Below are 10,714 nucleotides of genomic sequence, written 5' to 3'. Positions count from 1 at the left end.
CTGCCAAACCTCTAGAGCAGAATCCAAGGAAAGAGAGGTGTCCACTGTCAGCCCCCAGTGCTGGGGATCCCAGCACAGTTTTTTTTGGTGAGACATCAGCACCCCAGCCAGCAGCACCAGCAGCTCCTGCTAGGAGCAAGGATTTGGTGTTTCATACCACTCCATGTAGTCCAGAACCTGCACACTCTGCTGTGGCACAGCACCTCGTGATGCCAGGGAGGCCTGAGGAAGGCTGGTATCTGTCAAGTGTCTGGAATGGCTGCAATGGATTATCACTTGTCTGAGCAGGGCTGCTTCTTCCCTCCCAGACAGCACATGCTCTCCTGCTACAAGAACTCCCTCAAACGAAACTACGATTACTATTTTTTCCTTTTAAATAGTCCTAGAGCTTTTCTTTTTTTTTTTTTTTTTTTTTTTAATTAACACTCCCAAGCACCTGCACTTTCCATCAGTGGGTTTGTGCCCTTGCCTTGAGGCCCCTTGCAGATCCCGTTGCTGACATCCTGCAAGAACCACTGAAGCACAGGGCCTGGGCATATCCCTGTCTGTGATCGCTGGGCACAACAAACCCCTAAAACTGCTGTGGTGTATTCATGCCAGCAGTACTGTGAGGATCCCAAATTGCTCACCTGCTCCTGCAAAGACCAGGCTCAGCACTCCCTGGTCTGCACAGAGGCCATCCCTCAGCCCAGGGCCCAGCTGCTGCTCCAGATGTTCCAGATGTGGCTCCATCTCCACCTGGCCCTGCCATAGCCAGGAAAGCCACTCCTTCACAGATGAAGAATAATGGCCCCATAAAGTGAGTCTGCAAGAGTTCCTGGCTGGACAGAGATTAGTTCATGGCAAAGAGAAGGCAGAAGGTGCAAAGGAAGCACAGAGAAGTTGGAAGTGTGCTTCAAGTTACCAGAAAGCAACAGAACTCATCACTGCCTATCAACAAAAAGAAGTGAACAAATGGGAAATGTGGCAGCCTAAACCAGGGAACAAGGGAAAAACAAGCAATCAGCACAGGGCATTCCCCTGGCATTAGCAGGGCCAGTACAAACATCAGCTGTGTGGGGCTTTTCCAGTTCATTTAAAGAGTCAGGCACCACTCATCTGGTGCCTGATGACAAGCTATATTTAGACCCCTTTTATCTGAACCAGGACTCCTCTCCAGCCACAGGGACTGGCTCCTGGACCATCCATTGTTCCAGGAGCCTCTCACCCAGCTCAGACACAAGACTCAGCCAGCCCAGCACCAGGAGAGCTGTGAAGGACTCCTAGCACTGCTCCAGCAAGGAGCAAACCCAGGCTGTGCCTGGAACACGGCAGTGTTACACAGAGATCCTGGCAAGGAGAGGAGGGTACAGACTCCAGTCTGTCATGTACAGAGATGCTTTCCAGGCACTTACACTGCACAGACATCAGCAGCCAGGCTTCCACAGAATCCAGCCTTGCATGCTCCAGTTTCCAGCCAGCACTCTCTGCACTGTGATCCAGCCCAGCTCAGTGGGGCAAGCAGAGCCAGCTCCAGGCACAGCCCTTGCCCTCAGCCTTTGAGGCAGGTTAAGCAGAGAAAGCTTTAGGTATCAACCCAGGACATGGCTTGAACTCACATCTCTGAATGGAGACTCTTCCTCTGAAAAATTAATGCTTTTTTCAGCTCTCTGCCTTCGAGAGAATCAAAGTGCAGTGGGAGTCACACTCACATCAGGTTCCTCAGCAAACTCTGGTTCTGTTCCTGAACAGTGGTCAATTCTCCAGACACCTGCAGGAAACCAAACCTGCCTCAGCCACCCCATCTCAGTCTGCTCCTCAAATCTGAACAAAGGAGCCCATTCACAGCAGCACTGACAAATTTCTTTACCCAGGAACAGGTGTCCAAGTGCCATGCTGTGAGTAAGAGGATGGTTCCCAGAAGCCTCCTATTGACATGGAACACTTCCCCACACACTCTGTACTTGATTACCCCACGCTTGCTGGGAGAAAAGGAACAAAATGCACTGCAGAGCCACTTGCTAATTCCTGATTGGAGTACAAGCATGGCAGAAACACCATTTTCCCCTCCCTTTCCAAGGCTGGACATGTGCCATGTCCAGTTGCCAGAGACAGACACCTCACACCCAGCCCTTCTGTTCTGCCACCCTGAGGAGGGCCCATGTGGAGGAGCCATCACACACTGGGTACCAACACAGCATTCAAAACTATGTCCAGAACTTGCTGAAGCACTTGGATCACCCACGGCTCCTGCTGGAAGTTTTCCACAGTGTAACAGTTTATTCTGTGGGCAGGAAGAGAGCAAGAAAATTAATTAAGGCAAAGTCAGAAGCAAATACTCCTCCTGAAGTGAGTTAACTACACTAAAGCAGAGTTGTGAGCAGGCCAAGTCCATTTTAAGGGCTATACATTTTCTCTTCCACAGTCTTGAAAAGGAAAATGAAGAGACTTTGTTCTGTATGCATATTGTCCACCATTTGTTATTGTCTGTCTATTGATGCTTACTTGAAAAAACAAAATTTAATTAAACCCCACAGTACTGCATAGCCTGCCTTTGAAATATGCCTGCATTAGTGGATCATTACAGTAAATGAAATACAGCTTCATATTGGATTTTTCAAATAATGGCCTAAAACTGTTACAAATTAAATAATACTCCTGCAGAGGGAAATTAAGAGACAGCGTTTTTAGCAAGGGCAAGAGATGTTTACAGATGAAGTCTGAAATGAGACATGGTGGGCAATGAGGCAGAGAGGTGCCACAGGGCTCCTCCAGACCTGGTTGGGAGGGTTCTGTGTAGAAATTAGACAAGGAAAGAGTGTGCCATGGCCAGGCACATGGAAAGGGCAGTGTCCCCAATGTCCCAAGAATGCCAGCATGACCAGAGTTTTGGGGTGTGCTGGCACAACCTAGAGACAGGTGTTTGTGCATGGGGGAGAGCTCACTGCAGCCTTTGCATGTCCTTTGCAAACCTGGCCAAAGCAGCAGCAGCCATGGAAGTGAAGCCTCGTAACCACTGGAAGCACTGAAAGCCTGGACACCCAGTGGCCAAGGAAAGGGATGCAGGAAGGTGCTGTTATGACAGGATGAGAAACAGGAAAAAGGAGAAAAGCAACAGGAGCTTTGTTACCTTGGGGTAAGTAAAAGCACAAGTGGGTCAGTGAGTCAGAGTTGGGCACAACAGCAATGCCTGATGTGCAGCACAGCAAAGTAAGTGAATATTGCATGAGCCTCACAGCTCTGGCTCCAAGAGATCTTCTCCTTAATAGCACCTGGGCTGATGCCAAGTGCTCTTTGACGATTTATTTACTCCAAGAAATCATTTTCCCTAAATAGGAGGAGCCTGTTAGTGCATCCTCCTTCACTGAGCCTGGAGAAGGCTGAACCTGCAGCTCCTGGGGCCTCATCTCCATGGTGATGCACCAACACACACACACACTACTCCTGCAAGAAGGCAAACTTCCCCAAAGGAGAGGCTGAACATCCCCAAGGGAGAGGCTGAACCTCCTCAAAGCAGAGGCTGAACATTCCCAAGGGAGAGGCTGAACATCCCCAAGGGAGAGGCAGAGCTGTCTCCTGACAGCCCTGGCACAAAGTCTGCTGCAGGTGTTGGCAGGCAGGGCTTTCCTGAGCAGCAGAGCACATCAGCCTAGGAGCAGCTGGAAACAAAGAAAACCTTGCAAGGGCACCTCTGGATCCATTTTATAGGAAAACAGCAAATTTCCAGCTGCTTCCCATGCCAGGAAGCAGCGACTGAGAGACAAGTTCCTGTAGTTCTCATCAGCTTGTGAATCAATTATTTATAGGAAGAAGGTTCAGCATAGAATCATGGAAAGCTGTCAACTTGCAGCCCACGCAGAGCTTGCTGCTCTGTGAACCAGGGACTCCTCACCCCTGCATGGCACAGGACTAAAATCAGCAGCTGTGGCACGAGGGGATCCATCACACCACAGCAACACGAGCACTGGGACCCCAAGGCACTAACAGCACACAGCAACAACCACAGGGATCCAGGCAATGCAGCCCAGGATGCTTCCTAAAGGAAAAATCTGGTGGTAAAAGGGCACTGGGAGTCATGTGAAAGAGCACTGGGAGTGATGTAACAGAGCTGGCACGTGGAGCAGTTGGGGAAGGAGACTCTGACAAGGCTCTGTGGGGCCAGACTATCGAAGGCAAAACAAGCACAGCACTCAGGCACCAGCCCATTGCTCTCCTACCCCCACACCAAAGCCTCTGTAGGGATCCACAACACCTAGCCCCTCATCTGCACACCCCCAAATCTCTCCCATCAGGAGATTCTGGCTCTGTGCTTCTCAGGCTGGGGCAAAGCCTCCCCTGACACTTAAGAGCAGCACAAGCATCTTGCACAGAGATTGCTGAGAGGGGGGAGCAATCTGTGCCACAAGCTCCAGGCAGTGGGAGCATGCCAAGAGCAGGGCAGGCAGAGGTTAAAAACGAGCAGGCTTCACACTCCCAGGCATTGCAGGAAAGGTGCTCATCCCCAGCTCTCCAGCACTCCTGAGAACACAGCCAGGATGAGCTCTGAGCATTTCAAACACACCAGAGTGCTACTCCTCGTTTGCTGGAGCAAATAAAGGGACTGGGATGTCCCAAAGGGAGGAGGGGGAGCAGCACAGGCACCCCTGGAAGTGCCCTGCTTCTGCAGTTCAAGGTTAAACACTTGCACTCATTCCTGAATCTGCCTCTCTCTAAAGCTGCACCAGGTAATTAGAATCATTATAACTATTATTAGACCATTATATTATTATAGCATTTTTGCTACACTTGACATCTGTTGGCTGATAGATTTAACTGGTACATAAGAAATAACTGTGCAGAGATTTCTTGCAAATGAGCAGCAACAGGGAAGACATTAAAGCATTCTGCATTCAAAAAGTTAATTTTATGGAAGTACGCTCAAAATAAAAATTCCAAAATTAAGTTAAACCTTTAAAACCTCTCATTCAAGGAATTATTTAGGCTTAAAGTAGGCAACCATTACAAGATCCTGACTTTATTTATATCTCTAAAGGCATATATGTAGCTTGGTATCTCCTTCAGATGAACATATACATCTTCTTCCCATCTGCTCCAGAGATTTCTAAATCATCCTTCCATCTTCCTTTCCCTCTCTCTCTGCAGCAGGCACTTGAATTATTTGGGTAGAGTCTGACTGCACAGGGAACCAGTATAATCAGGGCTCTTACAACCTGCTGTCTGCAAATCCTATAGAATTATCAGCAAACACACATCTAGAATAAAATACAGCTTCCTGCAGCCCATGAAGCCCAAAGGGCTTTGCAAACTAGACTTGGGATGCAATTTATCCACCAGTGAGATTCAGCTGTAATCCAGAGTGGAACACAACCTTTCCATCCATATTTAACTACAGCACACAGGGCCCTGGACAGCAGCAAGGAAGAATCCAACAGAAGCCATAGGAATGTTTTAGGGAGACTGAGTTTTTCCCCTGGAACTGAAATTAGGTCAGGGCACCTGCAGAGTTGGACTCAGTGATGCTTGTGGGTTCCTTCCAACTCGAAATATTCCATGATTCTGTGACTCTACCATCAGCCATGGACCAGTACAGGAGAACAAGGAGGGCCCAGAGGGTCCATGCTGTTGATGGTGCCCCTGAAGCACAGCTGGAGTGAACAGCTGGGTACCACAAGTTACCAGCCTGGGGAAGAGCAAGACATGAACACCACAGGGAAATCCTGTGTTGCCCTTAAATTTGGTTGGGCTCAAATTTCACCCCACAGTTACAGCCATGTGCAAACGCAAATGGAAAGCAGGTGGAGGACTTCCATTCCTAAACTTCAGGCAGCTGAGCCCAGCAGCTCAGTACTCACAGAACTCAGGGAAGGCAGAGCTGGTCCTGCTTGGGCAGTGAAATCTGTTTCAGCTCAAATAATTCCTCTTCCTGAAGCATCACTGAGGTGACAGCAGAGCCCTGGTGCAGTGAGGCATCCTGCAACCACTCCCACTGTGACACACACTAGTTAGGAATAAAAATGAGTGTCATTAATTTCTCCAGAGCAAGTAGTTTTATCTTGTCCAGAGGAGCAACCACACAAGGAACTTGGAATTGCTTGAGGAGAAAAATGTGTTTTTGCTACCTTTGTCACATGCAGACATGCTCAGCTCTCACTGAGGAGAGACTTATGGAGAAACAAAGGGGAGCAGGAGGTGCAGGACACAACTTCCCCCATGCACAGCCCACTGCTGTGGCAGCTCTGAGTGGGAAGCAGGCTGAGGATTACCAGAGCTGTTTCAGTGCCAGCCCCAGCAAGAAGCCTCAGGTAAATGAAGTTCATGAAAGCTCTTAAATGTCCTAAGTCTTCAGAAGGAGAGCACAATCCCCCACTACAGAGACCTGCCCATCTCACCTCTGACCAGCACAGAGCAGCTTTTCTCTCTATCCATCTGATGCTTTCAAAAGCCAGAGGAGCTGGGGCTGGGTAAGCTCACCTTAATGAGGCCCAGTGCTCATTATTAACTAAGAAAAAAAAGACCAACCAAAGCAACTCCACCCCAAGCACCTGAGGGGTGGCATCAGCAATTCCCTGTCACCACAGGAGCAATCCCTGTGTATGGGCCCTGGGAGCTCAGCCCAAGTCTGCTTCTGTTCATCCTTTCCATTAATGGTTTGAACAACCAAAGAGAAGGCACTTTTATAAAACCTGAAAGGATGTCCAGGAGTTAAGAGCTGGAAGCACTCTGGAGGTCATGATCAGAATTGATAAACAGAAGAAAAGTTCCCAAAACACCCACAAATCAATAGAAAGAAAATCAAGGAAAACAATGCAAAGAAATGCACTTGGAAACAGCACAAACAGAGATCAAGCACACAAACAGTCCAGGGGAAAACTCTCCAGACAGAGGGAACCTGGGGAAAACTGGGGACCAAACTAAATGTGCCAGCACTGTGTAAGATCCAGAACATAAATACCCAGTTCTGGGCTCTGTGCTGGGTGTCACCTCTGAGTCCCAGACTAACCAGAGGGTTTGGGCAGCCAGCAGAGCAGTCAGCAGTACAGAACATGCTGCCCCACAGCAGCTGGGGAGGGGTTTCTCCATCCCTGCTGCCTCCAGGGCTGGAACCAGCTCCCAGGTTTTAACAACCTGCCATGGGGCTCCCTGTTCTATGAAGGCAAGAGACAAACTGGCTGCTCAGTTTGCTGCACGGGCAAGTTAGATGAGCTCAGGCTTTCTGAGGACATTTCATCATCTTGGGATTCCATCAAGGCCCAGAGGGAGCTGGGTCCTGTCCAGATGTGCACCACCATCCACCACTGCCCAGTCTGGAGCTGAGGATCTCTCACCTGGCTCAGAACAGGACTATAGACAAGGAGGCTGTTCCAGCCCTGAATTTCATTTTGGCATCCTCCATCTGGCTATTCCTACAGCAGTGACAAAGGCAAATGAACTAATTCCCCTCCCCAAAATACAAGAGTTTCTCATCCTGCTGAGGGGCACCCACACAACCACAGACCCAGCACCACTGTGACCATTTCCATTATCCCTCACTAAGGAAGTCATCAGGCTCCATTTGCAGCTCAGAAGCCAGCAGGGAATAGGATGCTGCCCTGTGGAAAGCCATGGCTGCCCAGTTTTCCTCCTCTCCACCTATCCCACAGGGTTCCACCGACCTCTGCAACTCTCTGAAGCCCACAAGGGCCATCGCCCAGCCCTGCCTACCCCAGACACCTCAATTTGAGTTGCTGAAAGCCACTGAAGCCATTGCCACAAGGTGTTACAAAGCAGGTGACACCAGAGCACAGCTGCACCAAGCCCAACCAGCAGCTTGGCAGAAATCCAGCAAGGGGGCCAAAGCTACAAATCTCATGCAAAAGCAGGGCCTAGCTCTCAGGAGCATTTGAGATTTCCCACAGACTAGGAGGGATTTGGGGTTTTGCTGAGCTGCCTCATGAACCGCAGCCAGAATGGATTTGACAAAGCCTCGGTGAGCAGGAGCCTTTTCCCTTGGCAGGGCTGCTTCCCAGAGATCCCCAGCCTTGTGTCACTTCCCAGTGCAGGTGCTAAGAATATCTGCCTGTTCATAAAAAAAGTAGCAACCAGCTATTGAGAATGTATCAACAAAGCTCTCAACAAATCTTAATTAAAGCTGATTCACCTTCCTCAGGAGCAGAGCGTGGTTTCTCAGAACGCTGACTGGAAGAGCTGAGGTGGATTAGAAAAGCCATGGAGAGAGTCAGTAGCACAGAGGATTAGCACACAGAGAGGATGACTATTATCCCTAAATTTATCCCAATAATCCAACACCTCACAAATTCTCAAGGTATGGATGCTGCTTTCAACCCCACCTGTCAAGCAGAAGCAGACAGGTTTGGGGATGCTGGAGTTTACCATGTGTTTTATTGCTCAGGCTAAAGGAATTCTGATGTAAAAATGAAGGAGGTGGTGACAGTAGCACCAGTCCTGCTCTTGTGCTGCTTCAGGACACTGAAAGGACAAGACTGGTTTCAAAGGCTGTTCTGACAGTTCACCAGGAATTGTTTCCAGCTGATTTCTTCCAAAGAATTGTATTTGTATCCCTTCAATATACTAAGTACACGGTCACACAGACAGCAGCCTCCAGGAACTCACGACACTGCTCTCTCACCTCTGGTAGCTGGACTCCTACACTGTAGTTTCTGGGACAATATTTTGGATACTTCCACCATAGAAATGCCCTAGAGGCTGCTGGAAAACAAAGTGGACCAGACTGGATCATTTTAAGGCAGAAAAGAAAGAAAAAGAGACGTCCATCCCTTAACAATGCTACTCCCAGAGAACAAATGAATTCGAACAATCACAGAACACTGCGGCAGCACGCTCGGTAAATGACAGGGTGTGTCATCGTCTTGGAACATCCTCTGGAGACTTATCTGCACTTAAAAGGTTCCTGCTGGGCTGTGCACGGAGCAGCCTCTTGCACAGACCGCTCCACCACAGAAATGCCCCTGCAGATTATCCTCCTTTGGCAGGCAAACTGAGCAGCACCGGTGCAGGCAGCTCTGCCTCTGCACCGCACTAGGACTGGGTTAGTTCCAGCAGAAAAACACTGCAGAATAAGTAACTTGGCCCTAAGAAATTGTGTCTGCACAACTTGGTGTCGACTCTGACCCTGCTGAAGGTGGGCGGCATCAGAGCTCTGCCAAAGATCTCTCCTAATGCGAGTGTTAGCCAACCACTGCGCTTAAGTATTTTAAGGCAACATTCCAAAGTGTTTATATACAAAAGCCCCTTTGCTCAGCGTTCCCTTCCTAGCCTTGTGCAACGCATCGTTTTACCAGTTCTCCAGTCAGAGCACCATATGCAGCCTTGTACCGAAACAATTAAACCAGCTTTAAAACTCAGACCTCGTGTTACAGAGCACACTCATTTTAATATCCCAGAGTTACTCCAGCATGTTTTTATTCCACAGCAGCCTGGGCAAACATCAGCCCAGAGGTCGCCCAGCCTCGTGCTGCAGGCAGGACCAAACTGCACCCTTTGGAGGAAACTTACATGTAAATATTTATGTTTAAAACGCGTCGGTGTAAGGGATCCCTGTCCTATGCGAAGCACCCGCCACAGGCCCGCGTTTGCGGTCCCTGCACCAACACTCCGGCAGGGACCGGTCCTGCCAGCCCTGTCCTAACGGTCCGGCCGCTCTGAGGGGAACCGGGCCTGCGGGCCGCCCCAGCCCGGACAGGCCTCACCGCCGGCTCCGCTGGCACAGGGCAGCGCAGGGAAGACAGCGGCCGGTGCCCACAGGGCCGGGAGCAGCACTGCGTCCCGGACCGCGGGTGCCTGGCCCGGAGCTCCGGTTCGGCCCTCACGGGGCGCCAGCACCGCCCCCCCTGTGACCCCCCCACCCCGACTCACCGCTCCGCACTGCGCACGCTCTGCCCGCCCCCGGCCCCGCCCCGGCCAATCAGCGCCCTCCTTGGCCCTGCTCCTGCCCTTGGCCCCGCCCCGCTCAGCAGCACAGCCCCTTGGCCACACCCCCGGCCCGGTCGTTCGGTCACACCGCCCTTGGCTCCGCCCCCTGGCCCTGGCCCCTCCCGTGCCCTATGAGGCGGCGGCACTGGCCCGGCTCGGCCGTGAGCTGACTGGGTTTGCCTTTGTTCCTTTGACCCGGCCTGATATGAGCCGTGTCTCTTGTCCCGGGTCGGGCCCCGGCCTCGCTGGGCGGGCTGGAGCCTCCCTGGCTGTAGGAACGGGCTGTCCCGGGCAGCAGCCCCAGCCTGGAGCATCGCTCCCTCAGGAAAGCACTGACGGGACTGCCCGGCTGAGGGCACCTCTCTGCATCGTGTTAGGACAAATTCTGGAGAATTTTCTCCATGGAAAGGGTGGTCAGGCACTGGAACTGCCCAGGGAGGTTTGGGTCCCCATCCCTGAATGTGTCCAAGGAATTCCTAGATGTGGCACTCAGTGCTCTGGGCGACAAGGTGGGGATATCTGGGATGGGTCCTGGGGATCAGGAGGGAATATTCACAATGATCTGGAGATGTGGCTTTACACATCATATCATCCCTGCTACAGGCTACTTCACCACCTCGTTTATTTTTCACAGGTTTTGAGGAAAGTAGTGAGGTTTCAGGTAGGTACAAGGGTGTAAATTCTCAGCCTTGGCACCCCTGGCCGATGCTGAAATGAGGTGAGAAAGTCAGAGAAGGCACAGGGAGCTCACTGTTCGCCTCACCTCATTCACTCAAAGCCCTCTGCTGATTAAAATCATACCAAA

The 10,714-nt window shown here is 50.8% G+C and overlaps 1 long non-coding RNA gene across 1 annotated transcript; it reads right to left on the bottom strand.

Annotated features, from left to right (window-relative positions):
* Window positions 1-2,091: 2,091 nt before the first annotated feature.
* Window positions 2,092-9,549, bottom strand: LOC306816566. The gene is made up of 3 exons (XR_013777709.1): window positions 9,493-9,549; window positions 5,832-5,977; window positions 2,092-2,263 (listed from the first exon to the last, which is right to left on the bottom strand). It is a non-coding gene; the product is annotated as an uncharacterized lncRNA (long non-coding RNA).
* Between the last annotated feature and the right edge of the window lie 1,165 nt (window positions 9,550-10,714).

This window comes from Erithacus rubecula (assembly GCF_903797595.1).
Source record: "Erithacus rubecula genome assembly, contig: scaffold_671_arrow_ctg1, whole genome shotgun sequence".
NCBI classification, from domain to species: Eukaryota; Metazoa; Chordata; class Aves; order Passeriformes; family Muscicapidae; genus Erithacus; species Erithacus rubecula.
Note: the sequence above shows the minus strand (reverse complement) of the source record. Positions and strands in the feature narration are given on the sequence as shown.